This window comes from Typopeltis vanoorti, chromosome 24 (genome assembly GCF_054136105.1).
Source record: "Typopeltis vanoorti isolate ZY-2024b chromosome 24, IOZ_Tvanoo_1.0, whole genome shotgun sequence".
NCBI lineage: Eukaryota > Metazoa > Arthropoda > Arachnida > Uropygi > Thelyphonidae > Typopeltis > Typopeltis vanoorti.
The window spans coordinates 48855388-48873102 of NC_143572.1; the positions used below are offsets into that span (position 1 = coordinate 48855388).

The 17715-nt window shown below is 35.0% G+C and overlaps 1 protein-coding gene across 3 annotated transcripts in view; it reads right to left on the minus strand.

The window, feature by feature from the left end:
• Nucleotides 1-4516: 4516 nt before the first annotated feature.
• Fsn (F-box synaptic protein) overlaps nucleotides 4517-17715 on the minus strand; it is a 148526-nt gene continuing 135327 nt past the window's right edge. For all 3 annotated transcript variants that reach the window (XM_090413830.1, XM_090413832.1, XM_090413833.1), the window contains exon 4: nucleotides 4517-5439. The gene's annotated coding sequence lies outside the window, so the exon portion shown is untranslated. The remainder of the gene's footprint in view (nucleotides 5440-17715) is intronic.

The following is a 17715-nucleotide window of genomic DNA, read 5'->3' on the forward strand; positions in this document are numbered from 1 at the left end:
CAAAAAAAATTTTTTTTTTTTTTTTTGAAACATTAAGTGACAAACTCATACAGTAACCTAACAAAAATTAGTCTATTCAGCAGTGTATAGATTATTTGGAATTATTGTTTCAACTTCTCTATAACGAATGTGCCCAAGTTTGAAAATAATATAAGCGCATGCGCTATCTTTACCCTTCTCGCTTTTGGTAGCCAATCGTATGGTAAAACCAGTAGCCAATCAAATGTTTTATAAAAGATTTCATTCTTATTATATTTTGATAGTTAAAAAATGTTTTTCATATGTAAGATAAGTTGATTGTGTGCAAATATTTCATGTTTAGATCATAATATTTGTTTAAAAATGATAGCCTTTAGAGGTTGATTGTCCTCTCATACTTTTTGATTGGAATTTGTGCACAAGCTGTATTAATAAAAATTTTTGTGTGAAATACAGCTTTTCTTTCTTTCTTTTTTTTTTTTATTTTTTTTTTGCTCGACGATGCGAGCCCTTTGTTAAAATTTCCATAGCTCATCACTGATTGTAACCATTAAATTCCATTAATGTTTTGATAGTGAGAAGTTCTTACTGTAAGCTTGAGGGAGAGGAGCACACATTATGTGCACCATTAATTAAAGATTTGATAACACTAATTTTTTTTAGAAGTGTGATAAGCAGACTTTTGATGAATGTATCTGCCAGTAAAGTAGGTTTTCGATAAACACTGTCTATAAAGATCTCCATATTTACCTTACCAGAGGCTGTGTGCATAAGAAGGATGTCCAAGAATGGTAAACTACCAGCCTTTTCGTTTTCCATGGTGAATTGAATGCATGAGTGAATGCTATTGATCTGTTGTAGGAAAGTGGCAAGTTCATTTTCAGAATAATGCCAAACAACAAAGACATCATCAACATAACAAAACCAGTGAGAGAATTGGGGATGGATGAATGAATAACAAGATACCTTCCAGATGGTTCAAAAAATAGTTTGCCAAAGGTGGAGACAGAGGGCTACCCATGGTAGTGCCTTCAACTTGTCTATAGATCTTGTTTTTCTAGCTGAAATATCCTGATTCTATAACAAATTCAAAAATCTTTGCAATATCAGGAGTGTAATCATCATACAGTAAATTAACAGTGTCAGATAATGGAATGTTGGTAATGAGGGAAACAATGTCAAAGCTGACTAACAAATCCAATTCTTGTATTTGAATATCCTTGATTTTCTCATGAAAATGTGTGGAATTCTTGATGAATAATCTGGATTTTCCAGTATGGGCAGTTAATAAACGTGACAGAAATTTAGCAATTCTATAAGTGGGAGAGTCAATACGATTCACAATGGGTCTTACTGGATAATTGCTTGTATTCCCGTTTCTTTGATTTGCTTGTTTCTACGCACTGATAATTTATTGTTATTTTCAGTACTTTCATTTCATTAAAGTTAATTACTGTGGTTATCATGCAATTTATTGTTTATTAAATATTGTAATAAACTTGATACAGAGAGGTCTCACCACAGCAAACTGACAGTGATCAAAAGATGTAATATGTGGAGGTTTTGTTATTGTGAATTACCTTTGAAATAAAAACGGTTGCTATTGCTGTGAAGTTTTATCAAGAGACTATTTTTATGATAGTTCATTATTATTCAGAAAGTATGCTGTAGTCAACTTACAGGGATAGTTTGTAACAAGAAGTTTACCATGGTGATTTTTTAAGAACAGTATTATTTTATTATTGGGTAATTTGTTACACTGAGTAAATTTGTTATATGGTATCTGCTCTAGTGAGAACTGACACTCCTCAATTATATACAGTTAATTAGTTTCAATCAATTTTTTTTTTTTAATCAAAAGCATTGTCTTAAACATGCAACAAGCAGTACAATAATTTCATCAATACTGCAGGATTAATGTTTGCCAAAACATTCTTGCTCTATCAAATGTCACTATCATTTGACATTCATCCTTCTCAAAAAGTTGCAATTCATTTACTTTAGAGTTAACCATCTAAAATATTTTTATATTACTAAGAGTTCACATTTTTGTAGAGCATGAAAAATATGAGAAATTTCTGTACTGGATATCCTATTCATGTCATATTATATGCAGAGATCCATAAAGTATTTTAAATTAAAAAGCCCCATGTTAAGAAATCCTCAGTTACAATGGGGGTTTCTTAAGAAATTCTTAGCCATATAGGCATACCATTTGATTAAAATAAAAACGAATCACATGAGCATTCCTGAAAAACACCTGCAAAATTCATCTGCTGCATTTTCTTTCATGGCAAAACCAAGATGTGTGTAAGTTGTCAGATATCTTAAAAATCTAGGTAAACTTTTCATGGATAAAAATAAATTAGCCTTTACCTTTCACATAAACACTTCAATTTAAATCATCAATGATAAGACCCATTTACAGCATATAGGCTTCTGGATTTATTGATCATCTATTCTGTGTACAGTTCCTTAAACTGAATAGTGAGAGAGAAGAAAGAGTTGAAATACATATTTTGATTTTACTCTCTTTATTTAATTTTAATGATTTGAAATAATAATACTTATAGTTTTTTATAGAGTGGGATTTGAAAAAATTAAAGTTCAGATACTTAATATATTATACTAATTCATACATGCATACTTTGGTCAACAAAACCTTATTTGGGAGTTAGTCAACCAAATTGTCTTCTCATGTTTTACTTGCTCTATTGGTTTTCTCCATTCAGGATGCAGTTGATTCAGTGTTCCTGCCTACATTCACAAGTCTGTCTTTTTGTTGATGATTTTTACACCAAATTTGCAAATTTACTTGCAAGTGAATAATTTAAAATTAAATAATAGATATGTTCTCAGCTAACAATATCGATGGTATCCTCTCTTCACATTTTTCCACTAATGCGGGAGTATCCTAGGGTTCAATGTTTTTATGCACACTCTTTCTTCTATAGATTATATACCATTTGAGGTCTCAACGATCTCAAATCCTCTCCACCACTATTTTGCTGACAAAAGTATACTCCATTCTGCTTGCCTGACTTGATAGCTGGGTTAGTATCTATTGCCTGTTTACTAAGAAGGCTGTAGAGTGGAATCTCATGTTGAGGCATGGATGTTTGTAAAACATCCAAGCCTCAGCTACAACAAAAATTCATGCCATGACTACTTTGGATAGAGTTATATATCTCCTTGCTATAAGTTTTTTTTTTAATAATGATAATAATAATAGATGACACTCTGCTGGATGCTACCTCATACCATGAAAGCAAGCCTATATTCAGCACGTCTCTCAAAAAAGTAGATAAAAATCTGACATTCAGCAATCAGTCCACACAGATCTCCATATCTACATTACCACATCTTAGGACATATATCATGGAAAGGTTTGGAAAAACCTGTGCCAGTGTTCATGGCATTTCCAGAACATATCATTGAGTCTAACATAAAGGTCTGCTACCTTCTGAACTCTGTAAACAGACAGCCAGTTTCCTGTTTTGGCTGTTGAATGAATGTCATGGCAGATAGCAATGCTCAAACATTTTAAGCATCAAGATCTTTAACCAATACCTTAAAATATCATTTTTCACTGGAGAGAAGACAACTGGGTCACCTTCAGTGCTAACAAAACAATCCTATCTTCTTTCCTGCCTTCCATCTCTCCTTATTTTCAACAACATCCATATTCTCACACACAAGATCAAATCTTTCTTCCTGGGTTGGTATTTCCAGTCATAAACATATTCAGTTTCCTTGATCTTCAGAAAAATTATGCCCTTTTCTTCTCTTAAAATACTGTTCTTACATTTGGGGTGGTATGCAAAAAACCTCTATAGAAATTTCTGATGCTATTCTGAAGAGGGCAATTTGACTAAATGACAAAACTGTTAGAGAAGACATAAGGCACAAACAGTCTGTGACTGTTTGTGCCTTATGTCTTCTCTGATAGTGCTTCCATGGTACTGTTAAAGCCTGAGCAAGTGAAGGGCAGAAGAGGCAAGTTCAATAAAAGACACAACTGGTAATGAAATGAAACCATAAATTGGTGATAGATGATTTTAATAACTGACTATGATATGGCTATCCTGCTTACTGAGAGAGAGAGAGAGAGAGAGAGAGAGAGAGAGAGAGAGAGAGAGAGAGGAAAAAAAAAAAAAAGAAAACAGGTGTTATTGTTTTCAAATTAACGTAATTTTGTTGCCAAAATATATCCTCTATATATTAATATCTGTGCTGAGTCACTGTTTAATCCAATGAAATCAAATGTCACAATATACACTGGCCACTTTTTTAGCATCACATTTTCAGTTAAGAAGGAAAATTGTTCCAACCTGATATCTGAAGTGGCTGTCCAGATAATCACTAATATATTGAAATGAGGTTACCATTTGTTTAATCCTTTAATTTTTGATTGGAACTTAACATTCTTGTTAATTAATTGAGTCAACATTGATATAAATAAAATGAATTATTCCCTGTAAAGTATAAAGAAAATTGTGTAATGGAAAAACAGATAAAAAAGACACATACTAACAGATTATCTGTAATGATAAAGGATAAATTTATTTCACTATCTTTTTTAGAGTGTTCATTAGTTATCTAAGTACTGTCTGCATGTCATGAGACTTTAATGACAAAGAAAATTAAGATTTATTGGCACTAAAAATCTGATGTTCTGATGTTTTTACAGTTACACACATGTATAGAGAAAAAAAAAATTGATAATATACCAAATTTAATTTGTGACACGCTTTTTAGACAATTCTGCTTCACTGATTTGCAAGCAACAAATTTATAATCTAATGTCACACAGAATACTACAAATTGGTACACCCAAATGACAAATCAACATATCCTCATTTCTATAAACAAGTTTTTCACAAAGATAACTGATGTATTTTCAGGAAGGAGAAACTGAAAATGTACAAGAGGTAAATGTAATTTCAACCGCAGAACATGATCCTGTCCACTCCATCTTTGAAAGTATATAAGGCAGATGAAGGCACAACTCCAAAAATAGGTGGGCCACTACAGAAGGGTCAGGAATGAGATTTCAAGTATGTCTATGGTTAAAGCCTTTTTCACTTCTTCAGAACTTGCAATAGTTGCGTTTACCTTTTTTCATATCAAAAATTAGTTAAATGCATGCACGTGCACATACACACACAGATATACATAATCCAGTTTTAATATATACTATTCTAACAGGTACAGATATCCTACTTACAATTCAGCCCACTGTTAGACAAGGAATGCGTGGAAGGAAGGCTTATCAAAGCAAAAATTGAGCTTATTCAGTCATGATCAACTGCAATGTTCTTCAAGCTATCAACACACCAGATAAATGCTGCCTGCAGTCTAAGTCTCTATTGAACAAGTGGATTTCCCACACAAGAGAGCTGTTACTTTTCATGGTCATATCTGCAGCATTCTTGATCTTCTGATGGCAAATATAATTTCCTGCAAAGATCACAAGATTATTGAGAAAACCTTTATAAATATGAATTATTATAAAAATAATCCAACTATCCTTCAGATATCCTAAATTATTTTATTGCACTTTTACCACATTCAATTCTGCAGATGGAAACAGAGAAAGAGGCCTACTAGCCTCTCTTTTTCATCAATTACATTATGTAACTGATGTACAGAAATATGGCTGCATTACAATATGAATACAAAGCTCTGTAAACTTAAAAACTAATCTTACTCAAAGAAGCTACTTAAGGAATGCTGAAAGTGAAGGAGGAAAAAAAGTGCTCTGTTTAATAATTATCTGCTTGAAGTCTTTCTGAATGCATCTGTAAAGCTTCTAAAGACTCATTAATAACTATTAACATCAACAATCCCAAATCCTACTAACTCTTATGGAAATCTGAAGCTGTCTACCTTATTCATGTTTTGATTCAACTGCGATAACTGTGAATATACTGTCATCTGTAACATTTCTTCCATAAAACAACCCACTTTTCATACTAAAGCCCTATATTTAAGACTAGAGATACTGGACTTTAATAACAATTTTTTCCCCATTACATTAGTAGAAGACTGCTGACAAAAAGATGTTTTCCTAAAGTGTTTTTTGTACCTGGTGAGTGCAGCCCAGTGATACATTAATATCTTTCAACTGCACAGTGTATCTTATTTCTTTCTTTTCTTTTTTTCGTTATGCAGTAACTGCTTCCAAAATCTTGGATCATTTCAAAATAACCATAATTGTTCAGGCTATTCATTCATATTTATTCTTAACTGATGTATGTAAAAAATGCAAGCTTCTTTTGTCAAAAAAAAGTGGAGAACTTGGCTTCTGTTGCTAGTGGGATGTTCATGCCTAAATTATAAGACAGGCTAAAGATTGCATTTTTAGTATAAGTGCAAATCAGCAATCCCTCGATTAATGTGTTCTTTAAAACAGGCATATTAATCAAAAACGCACTAATCAAATATAATAACCTATGGGAAAAATTATAATTCATTCCTCAAATTTCTTTTTTGACCCTTAATTATTTTTAGAAAAGAATTAGGATATGTCTCAGGGCCTAGTTAAAGGAAAACCACAAAGCTGAAATAAAATATATTCAGAATATAAATTTATTATTCTACTTCTTAACAAAGAATTGAGCTAACATAGTTGATGTGATTTATTGGTCTGCTTTGCAGTCCAATAAATCAGTGATAGACAGAATAAAGCCAGATTGCTCCCTCAAAGCTATCATCAAGCAAAAATTATCATACTTCAGACATGTTATGCGACCAAATGACAGTCTGAAGAAAATGATCATGTTTGCTAAAGTTGATGGAAGTAGAAGAGGAAGACCAAGAATTAGATGGGTGGATGGAGTTAAAGAAGTAACTGCAATGCGCCTGGAAATCCCTGAAAGATATGGTGGCCAGGGACAGATCTGAATGGAGACTATGTTCACAGAATCACCAGGAGCTGAAAACAACTTGATGGAACATAACAACACAACAAAGTTTGGAAGGCATCCCCCCCCAATACAAATGACGGTATAGCCCTATTGCCTCTTTTACTCTTCTGCAAATCTGACTGCTTCTCTTTTTATCAGGATCACCCTCCAAGCATTACTGCTTAAAAACTTTGATTGCATGAAAAATATTTTCAAATTGTTTCTGTGAAATCTCTTTTGGCTGACTGTCAGTGGTTAAATTTTCTTCATATTCTTCAGGAGCTTAATTAACTCTTGGATGTCATCATTGTCAATCTCATCAAAACCCAGTTCATGCCCGATGTCACCAATTTCCTCAACAACATTATCCATTTCATTTGAAAAGCATCTAAAATCATTTGCACAATGTGGAAGAATGTGCTTCCAAATGGCTTGCATATTGCTAGCAGTAATTTCATTTGACTTTGCAACTTTATAACCAGGCTGAGATTTCTCTGATTTGGCCAGAAAAATCTTGGAAAGCATTTGCTTCCAAAAAAGGCTGATTTCATTGACATTAAATATTTGAATATTTAAATATTCACAATAGTCCCCTTCTTCCAAATTTTCTGGATAAATTTGTGACCAACTCCTTATCCAAACTTGCAGCATCGCCTGTGATTCAAACAATATGTAGGCTATTTCTCTTTTTGAAATGTTCAAACCACCTGGCACTAGCATGGAATTCTTCTTTTCTATTATTGATAGCCCTTTCTTTTAAGGTTGCAAAGAGACTTAATGCTTTTGATTTAATAAGGTCAGTGCTTAGCGGGATCCGTTTTTGGTCAAAATCTTTGATCCATGTAGAAAGAAGTCTCTCTAATTCAATCATTATAATACTTTGATTTTGAGTGGCCTGCATGCACAATGAACTTGAAGCAGCTTCACCTTTCTTTTTGTATTCAGCAGCTTTACTTAAAATTGCTCTTATAGTTGATTCACCCATTTTGTGTTCTTGTCCTATCTTTGCTTTGGACTCGCCTTGTTAATTTTTCTTTATTATTTCAAGTTTTTCTTCCAATGAGATTACTTTTCGAATCTTTTTCACTTTTTTTGCTCACTAATTCTTTTACTCATTAATGGTTGGGAAAATACTTTAAGGAAAACATTTGCAAAGGAGACACGAGATATGATTAGCACAATGCTATGCAATTAGCAGACATAAATTTTGAAGATAAATTTGGAACATTTACCACCATTTAAAGTACACGGAAATAGTGTGATGATGAACAGCCTATTTTTCTACCCACTGTAGGGTGAAAGCCTCTCCCATTGCGGGAGGTTTTGGATCTACTACTCCCATGGTGACCCAGTCCATATTGGGGGAGTATATCTATACTTTAAGATAAATGGAAGAAGAGGACAAGGAAGACGACGAAAATCTTGGCTGGCAGACATCAGACTGGTATGAACTCTGAGAGACTGCTCAGAATAGCTGAGAATCGCTCAAAATTTGCCAAGGTGGTCGCCAACCTCCAATAGGAGATGGCACTCAAAGAAAGAAAAAAAAAAAAAAGAATATCTATACTTGGGTGAAGGAATGTATGAAGGTGGAAGACAATCACAAACATCCATACCTATGCAGGATTCGAACCTGCAGCATATTGGCTGGAGAGCGGATACGCTAACCACTCGGCCAGCTAATGGAAATAGTGTAGTATGCCATTAAAAAATAACATTGTAAAATGTTTTAAATCAGTAACTAAATTATTTCGTCCTGGTGAGTGATTTTTTTAAACCTGTAACATATATTTTGTAGATGTCCATAGGTACACTAATCAAATTTTAGAGGTGCATTAATTGAGGGATTGCTGCATGTTTTTTTTTTTTTTTTAATTCTGAAGACCTAAACCATTTATACAGCATGCTAGGAATAATCATAATTCACTGTTCGTGAAGTATGATTATTCCTAGCATGCTGTAATCATCTTTCGATGAGAGAAATGATAGTGGCAGCAAACTTCAACAGTCAAAAAGCCATTAACATAAAGATCACTGCCTATAGGCAGAGGACATTGTCAATTATTGATTTAATGCTGACATACCAAAAAAAAAAAAAAAAGTATTATGCTATACTCAGGGGGACACCCTCCTCTTGGTAAGTGTAGTTCAAATTTCAACATGAGCTGTTCAGTCAGAGAGAAAGATTTTAATAAAAATAAGAACCTCCCTAAGTTAATAAAGGTTTTTACACACCATACCTTAAGCCTGTGTCATTAACTTTTACCATATCCAAAATCAGCAGCACAAGGGGTTTAGCAATAAAACTCTGATGGGTTTTATTGCTGAACCACTTGGTTCAGCAATAAAACCTTTGATGTCAGTCAATATCTATAGAAGCTACAATGAATTGGAAAAAAATACTGCTGTACTGCAGATACCACAGATCACTATTGATTTTTTTTTCTAAGATCATTCAGAAAGAACTAGTCAGAGCAATAGGGATAGTAATAATTGTTTGCAAGTTTTAGATATATTCCTAGTAGACAATGCAACTGCCTTTCGCCATGAATCTGAAAATTGATTTGTTGTAAAAATGCTATTGTGAAGTAATAGTAGTTAATTCATGGAAGATGGGGAGGGGGGGAGAGATGTTTATTATCTCATAATGAATATTGCTGGGTCTATAGCACTTACATACCTAAGTAAGAGATGCTTTTAGTTTCTTCTTAATAAATGGCTGATTCTATAGTTCTTGGACATTCAAAGAGAAATTAAGCTGTGATTTCCCTTTGTCATTTTCTGGGGATCAGAAATTCAGAGGAATATAAAGCGGTAGAAAGTTGTTTTTTTTTTCCACTTGTTATAAATTAAATTAAAAATACCAAGAAATTATATTTTTGTGTTTGCATGTGAAGTTTCTCCATGACTATGCTGCTTCTATACTGAGGCCAATGCCTTCACATTAATTGGCTTAGTATCTCAATAAACGTCGACGAAAATCTGGGTAGTGGCCCTTCCAATAATGCACAGCATTATCACACCAAAAGGATGTGTGCTTTACATTATGGACTACTAAGTCAATTAATGTTAAGTCTAACTATATACTCAGTCTTCATGTGTAAACTTTGCTTACACTTGGACAATGCAAACAAGACTATAAATTCTTGGCATTTTTAATTTAGAATGCAAGGCTGATATTCCAGCAAACCTCTTTAGGATGTCTGTAATTACCTTTGGGGTCAGCAACTATATTTTCATTATATGCAAGAATCAATGAATGGTATTTGTCATATTTACCCATCATTTACTAGATTCTATTCCATACCACTTTTATGTTAATTGTATGAGCAATAGATGATGTAAACTAGAGCCAAGATTTCCTCTGTTTTTTTGCTGTGATGTTTAATCTAGCATATTTTGGTCTGAGATTTGATGTGTTTCAGTATCCTCAAAATATATCCCACGCCTTATTTTTGAAGTTCATTTAAGGTACGATCATAGTTTTAGAGTGAATAAAAACTGAGATTTTTTGGGACTGCAGTGGCTGTATGTTCATGCTTGGCCCATAAAGCAGAATTTTCATATTATCCCACCCTTATCATGTGTAGTACTAATACTAATGCACTATAGGCTAACAGTATTTCATCAGTAGGATTATAAAAATCTTGTGATATTTCATGGCAGAGCAGAGAATATTAAATCTAGATCTAGAATTATCTGTTTTTAACCTTTTCAAGCATAAAGAATTCAGTAGCATTCATCTGAAAATGTTACTGAATTTTGCCTTTACTACACTCCAAATTCTGAAAATACTCTGTTCTCTTTGACCTCTTTATTCCTAAAGGAAATCTTCCTGCAGTACAGCTAACCAGACAGTAAAGTTATCCTAATTGACTATCATCTCTCTGGAGAAGTCAGAGAGATGATAGTCAATTATCTCTCTAACCCTTCTCCACCAGTGCAGAAGGTTATCCAGAGCTCTGTATATCACCTTTCTTCACTCACCAATCTTCCTCTATGCATTTATCCCGCTTCCAATGCAGGGTCCACGTGCTACATTGATGCGACTTTGTTAGTAAACCCTCAACTGGCCTGTTGCCGAGCCTGCTGCTGGTGGTGGGGATATATTTTTGACTGTAGCAGAGTGTGTTCATGGGCTGCTTTGTTGTTCTGAGGGACGAAAAACAGGGTTTCGGGGAGGAAAAAACCCTCTACCTCTATATGAGACCAGCTAACTCACCTTTACTCGAAAGAGACCAGATAAAGGTTCCTCACATTTTGGACAGGCATCGAACCCAGGTCTTTCCGACCGAAGGGCTTCGTCTATACTGACTGAGCTACGGAGGCTCTTCACTCACCAATAAATCCTATATGTAGTTTTGTAGATGACCATAAATTCCGCTCCTCTTCCTCATAATTCCATTTCTCCAATGGGATGAAGATAACCTAGTCATCGCATTCAATTTCAGTGTTTCTTACCCTTGATAACACACAGATAGGATGAGATCTCTTTCCGTGGACTAACATGGCACAAACACATCACATTAATAGTTTTCTCAGCCTCTAAAAACTTGGCATCCTATTCAAGATGCTTCTTTTCACTCATTCAACTACCAACTCTATACAAATCCCATCTTCCCAACCTTAAATAGTTAAACTTCTTGATGCTGTTCAAAAGAGGGCAGGTCAGCTAATTAACTATCATTCTTTTCAGTGATTCACTTCAACTTCCATCCCACATTTAGTCAGTTTGTACTTTGCCTATTCAGCAGGTACTTCCAATGGATATTGATCCACTAAACTTTATTAAATAATTCTCTGCTTTTCACTAAGGTTGTTAAAACACATGCAGCAGCTTCCCAACACCTGTTTTCAGTTGAACAGCAAACCCACCAAAACCTGCTTACTAGTTGCGAACAATACTCCTTCCAACTACTTACCGCGCTCAAACTTGCTTAACTTTTTGCTGAGCCATTAGTAGCAGAGGCTCTACCAATTGACCAACCTTTGCTAGCTAAATGTTGAGTGATTTTTAACTTTAAGTTCATTTTTTTTTTCTTTCAAGAGATTACTTTCATATTTTTTAAAAATATTTTCATGAAACTTTAAAAATAAATATTAGTTGCCAAAAAGCATCACTCGTGCAGTATTATGATGTGTGAATGGAACGTAACCTCAGGGGATAGCAAAAATGCAGACAGTGAATGAGTTTAAGGGTTCATGATATCTCTATAATGAGTCTCACAACTTTATGAAGGCCTGTCCTGCAGTGTTAATAAGAATAATAATTGCTGTATCAGATATTAGTATTCTTTTAGAAAATAAAATTGTCTCAGAGGAAATATGATTGCCCATTATCTTTTTAGAACAAGAAAAGTGAAACCTCCTTACAGATAAATTTTATAGCAAGGACAAATATACAAAGTCATAAAATGACAGTTCTATATTTTTATATCAGTACTGATTTGTGAATAGAAAATATCCACAGTTCATTCACATTTATGTTCTCAGTTGTTTTTCTGCTGATTTAATTACACATTCTCTCTAAATGAAAGCACGGTAAAACACACAGCCAGTGATCCAGAAATTTGACATTCTTAGGTGAGAGGTACAAGAGATTTTGAAACATAAGAACTGAGAATTCATTCAAATAAACAAAAATACTTCTTTTTTACCCCACCTCTGCTTTTACTTCTGTAAAGTAGTCAGTTTTTCAATTTGGAAATGCATAATGTCATTCCACAAACTCTTGCTATACTTTTTAATTATAGCCTGGCTTTAAAAAAGAATGTTAAGAACCTCTTGCTTCACACCAAAATCACAAATGTAACAGGAAAGCTGTCCAAACTACAGGGAGATATACTTGCAATTGACATAAAAATGGATGAGGATATACACACACATCACAAAACTCAGCATTTTAATAATCACTGATTTCAGAGAATAGAAAATATTTATTCCATATGCCACCATGAGGAAATAACAGACTGCAGAACCAAACTGTCTCTCTTCTACTGTTAGCAAAAAGATAAATCAGAAATAAATTTGCAAAACATAACCAGAATAAGATAATTCAAGGACTGTATTTATTCTGAACATTAAAATCTCATTAAGGGGTGCGTATCTGCAATGACTGGGCTGTATACAGTCTATGTTTACAATAAGTAATCTACATATATTACACTCATTTGTGCATGTGTTGTTAGCTCTTGATTCTCATTTTTTATAACTCAAAATGAGGGGAAACTGTATACTTCCTTCATTTGATGTTAAAAAGCATTTGTTTGAATTACAATATATGAAATTCATATTTATGAACTTTCACTTGAATTTTATGCCTCATGCTATGAAATGTCAATGAGTGAATTCAATTCAGTTTTTCAGAGAAATATGAAATTAAATTGCCAACATTTATTGGAGTATTTATGTCAGATGGCTGATATCCTATAAAGTAGTTCTCAATCAGGAAATGTTTAGACAGTTGAGCTTGGCAAGTGCAAGAAGAATGATTATTATAGGAGATTTTAACTACAGCAGTATAAGCTGGAAATAGGAAAATGCATGCAGTAATAAGGGGATGGAATTTCTAGAATTCTTGATGTTCAAGAGTTTTGGATTTAGTCATAGCGCCAGAAGAGCTGATAATAAGTGAGATGACATCTTTCCTACCAGTTGGAGAGACCATGGAATTTTGACTTGGAAGATTAATAGACATGCAAGTGTATCAAAGAAAAGGGAACGTATGTGGAATTATAAGGCAGGCGATTACAATACTCTTAGGTATCGACTAGGGGCAGTTCCATGGTGGGCAGAATTGGAAGTCCAGGATATCATTAGTGCTTGGGAAATTGTGAAGTAAAGTTCGTCAGCAGCAATAGTAAGGTGTATTCCATGAGTGAAGAAGAGGACACAATTTGGTGTAAAGTGGATGACAAACAATATCAAACAGGAACTGCAGATGAAAAAGAGATTATGGAAGAGATATAAGGAGAGGGATGGAGGGCGGATACACAAAGAATATAAGATGCAGGCCAGGAGAGTGACCAATATGGTGAGGAAGGCAAAGCTTGAATATGAGAAGAGACTGGCACTAAGATCCAAAGAAAATTGTAGGGAATTTTTTAGCTATGTAACCAGTATGAGGAGAAATGATTGTGGAAGAATGACGATGTGGGATAAAAATGGGAATAGAGTGTGATGCAGAGGACATAGTGAAGTTGTTCAATGAACACTTTATTGGAGTATTTCACCCTGGAGAAGTAGGTTTTAATACTAGAAAGATAGGGCAGGTTTGAAGTTTAGAGGTGTAAGAAGAGAGTGTGTTTCAAATACTGAGTACTCTGGATGTCAGTAAAGGTGTGGGTCTGGGTGCTATTTCACCACAGGTTTTGAAAGAATTTACTAAAGAACTGACAGCTTTGTTGACCTGGCTTTTCAATGAACGTCTGGCTACAGGAAAGGTACCCAAGGAATGGAAGGAAGGTAAGGTAGTGTCACTGCATAAGGGAGGTAGCAGACTGGAAGTGTCAAACTGTAAGCCAGTTTGTGTTTCGTCGGTAACTGTTAAGGTCTTGGAGAAATTAGTGAGGGACTACATACAGCGTTGGGCAGATGAAGGTAATGTTATCTGTGAGAATCAACATGGATTTGGAGGTGCTCTTGCTTTGGTAATATGATTGTCTTTTATAATAAAGTGACAAGAACAGTTAATAGGGAAAGGCATATACTGCCATTTTTTTGGATTTTGCAAGGCGTTTGACAGGGTGCCACATGATAAGCTGATATTTAAGTTGCAGCAAATGGGTTTAAATGTCGGGTTAGTCAAATGGATTCAGCATTGGCTGTCTGATAGGTATCAGAGAGTTGTGTATGGTAGGCAATATCAAGGAAGCAGAAGGTTACAAGTGGGGTTCTACAGGGCTCAGTACTGGGACCTGTATTGTTCAACCTTTATATCAATGACATTGTCAATGGATTGCAAGGGGATATTCAGTTGTTTGTGGATGATGTGAAGCTGGGAAGGGTTATCAGTAATAGTGCAGATGTGGCAGCCCTGCAAGAGGATTGAATAAACTAGACAGATGGACAAATGATTGGGGTTATCGGTTTAATGCAGCAAAATGTAAGGTCTTGAAGTTTGGGATCCATTGATGGGATGCTGCATACTCTATTGAAGGAGCTATACTGGAGGAAGTAGGGGAAGACAAGAGATCTGGGGTTGATGATTGATAGAAACGTGAAATTCAGGGGACATATTGCAAAGGTGGTGAAGGTAATACAGATGATTGCTGCAATAATGAGAAGGATGCTGACCTGCAGAGATAAGAATCATCATTCTGTTGTATAAGACCCTGATCAGACCACACTTAGACTATTGTTCTCAGATTTGGTCCCCAGGATTTGAAGGGGATAAATTAACTATGGAAAGGGTACAGAGGCAGATAACAAAAACAGTTTCAGGACTGTACAATGTTAGTTATGAGGATCGACTGAGGGAACGTGGACTGCAGAGTTTGGTAGATAGAAGGAGAGGTGATATGATCGAGACTGTTAAACTGTTGAGAGGCAGTTACAGGATAGAAATTGGGGAGTTCTTTCGTGGAACTCCCTGGTGGAACGACGGGAAGCAGCGATGACAAGGGGCCATCGCTGGAAGTTATGAAAGGAAGCTGTGGGCAAAAGGGTAAAGAGTGGTTTCTTTGCATGGAGGATGGCTGAACTGTGGAATGCATTGCCCGAGAGAGTGATTAGAGCAAGAACGGTCAATGAGTGGTATGATAGACTTTGTGTTTCCTAAGAAGGACCTCCCACAATGAGTCTTTTGACTCTATGGAGGCCTGCTGAATAATAATAATAATAAAAACCTTTTGACTTCTGTCGACTCTTCTTGTGACATGAACTGGAGACTGGGTAAATGACTGGTATGAGAAAATGATGAGTCTATACGGAGGAAAGTGACCAGCAATGTACTTCAGGGTTTTGCACTGTCATTCAGCAGGCTTATTAATGATGGAGAGGTTCTTGAGTGTGATATTCAGTTAAGTGCTGATGATGCTATGTTAGAAAGAAAAAGAACATTGCTAATACATAATTGTTGAAGGTTGATTTGAATAGGTTGATTATAAGAGCAAGTTTAAAGTCAAGCATTCTGGACAGAGGACATTACAGGAAGTATTATTATTATTACATAACACATCCAGGAAGTAAAAAGACTCATTGAGGGAGGGCACATGTTCTACACCTATCCATCTCCACCACTCCACTAACTGCAACTACCTTCATCATCTAACACCAGTGCTATCAACTGCTGACCACCACTATTTTCACAGACAATCACAAACATAACATGCCCACGGCAGGATTTGAATCCGCAGTCTTTTGGCTGGAGAGCATATACGCTAACCACTCGGTCAACCAGGCTGGTATTATATTAATGAGAATTTGTTAGAAGTAGTCAGTTTCATAGAGGTGAAGTATTTTTTCTCCTAGAAACTCAGAGTTTTTGTCCAAACAGCAAACAAACCAGCCACTTTGAACACATAGCTCTTCAAGCATAAATACTTGCCATTAGGGGATGCAGCGCAGAATTAATGTGGCAGCTGCATTAATATAATGTGACCCCTAATCAGATGCCTCTACCCTTTCTAGGAGAGAGATAGATCGAAGAAGAAGTTAGAAGCAGTCAATGAAGCTAGAGACTTATATAATAATTACGAATCACAAACTAAGCTAGTGTCATCTCACCAGACAACAACAGTTCAAGAGAACACTACTTTGTAAGAATAAAGAAGTTATTCTCCCACTTTACAAGGCTTAAGACAATATCTGAATTACTGCATGCAGATATAGTCACCTAAGTTTCAAGGAGATAGGACAGTTGAAAAGATTCAGCACAAGAAACTAAGATAACTGCCTATGAAACTGATTACATGAGGAAAGACAGCAAGAACGTCTTCAAAGTTTGAGAAATAAATAGAGAAGAGGAGGTCTGATAGATACATACATGTTATTAAGGAGACCTTACAGTATAGACACAATGAGATTCTGCAGCTTGTTGATAGTGGATACAAAACTCATATATCACTTGAACCTGGATAGGAGTGTCGCTAGGAGGCAAGTAATGTCTGTGTCCATCTCATGGTGTGTGTGTGTGTGGAAAGCGCTACCATTAGATACTGTGAGGATGTTTTTGGTAAATGCATTCAAGGAAAGATATGATAAGTATGTAAGTATGAGTGTCTAAAATGTGTATCACTTGATGAGTTCCTCCCTGGAAGTGTATTCATAATAATAATTATTCAGTCATGATACGAAATACAATTTGCTAGTCAGTTAACTGAAGTTTTGATTATTTAAGGCTCTTTTTTTTTTTTAAAGATTATCTAAGGAAAATTGAGAGATCAATGTATATATCCACTTAAACTCATTTAAATAGGAGGCAAATAGTTATTTTATAATCATTGAAAATGTCAACTGTGTTGTGAATGGAGAACCTGTGGAACAAGCAAAACATTTCAGCTACTTAGGCACGATTTTTACTGAAGATGGTAAATTAAATATAGAAATAGACAAGACAATCAGCAAAGCTGGTATGGTGGGAAGTCAATTGAATAAATTCATATGGAATAAAAAAGAAATTAGTCGGAACACTAAATTAGCTGTATACAAGACAGCGTTCAAACCAGTTTTAACTTATGGATCTGAGAGCTGGGTCAGAAGTAAAACACTTGACCAAAGACTAGAGACCGCAGATATGAGAGTCCTGAGAAAGATTAGAGGCGTGAACAGATGGCATCAATGGCAATATCATATTAAAAATGAGGATATTAGGAAAGAACTTGACATT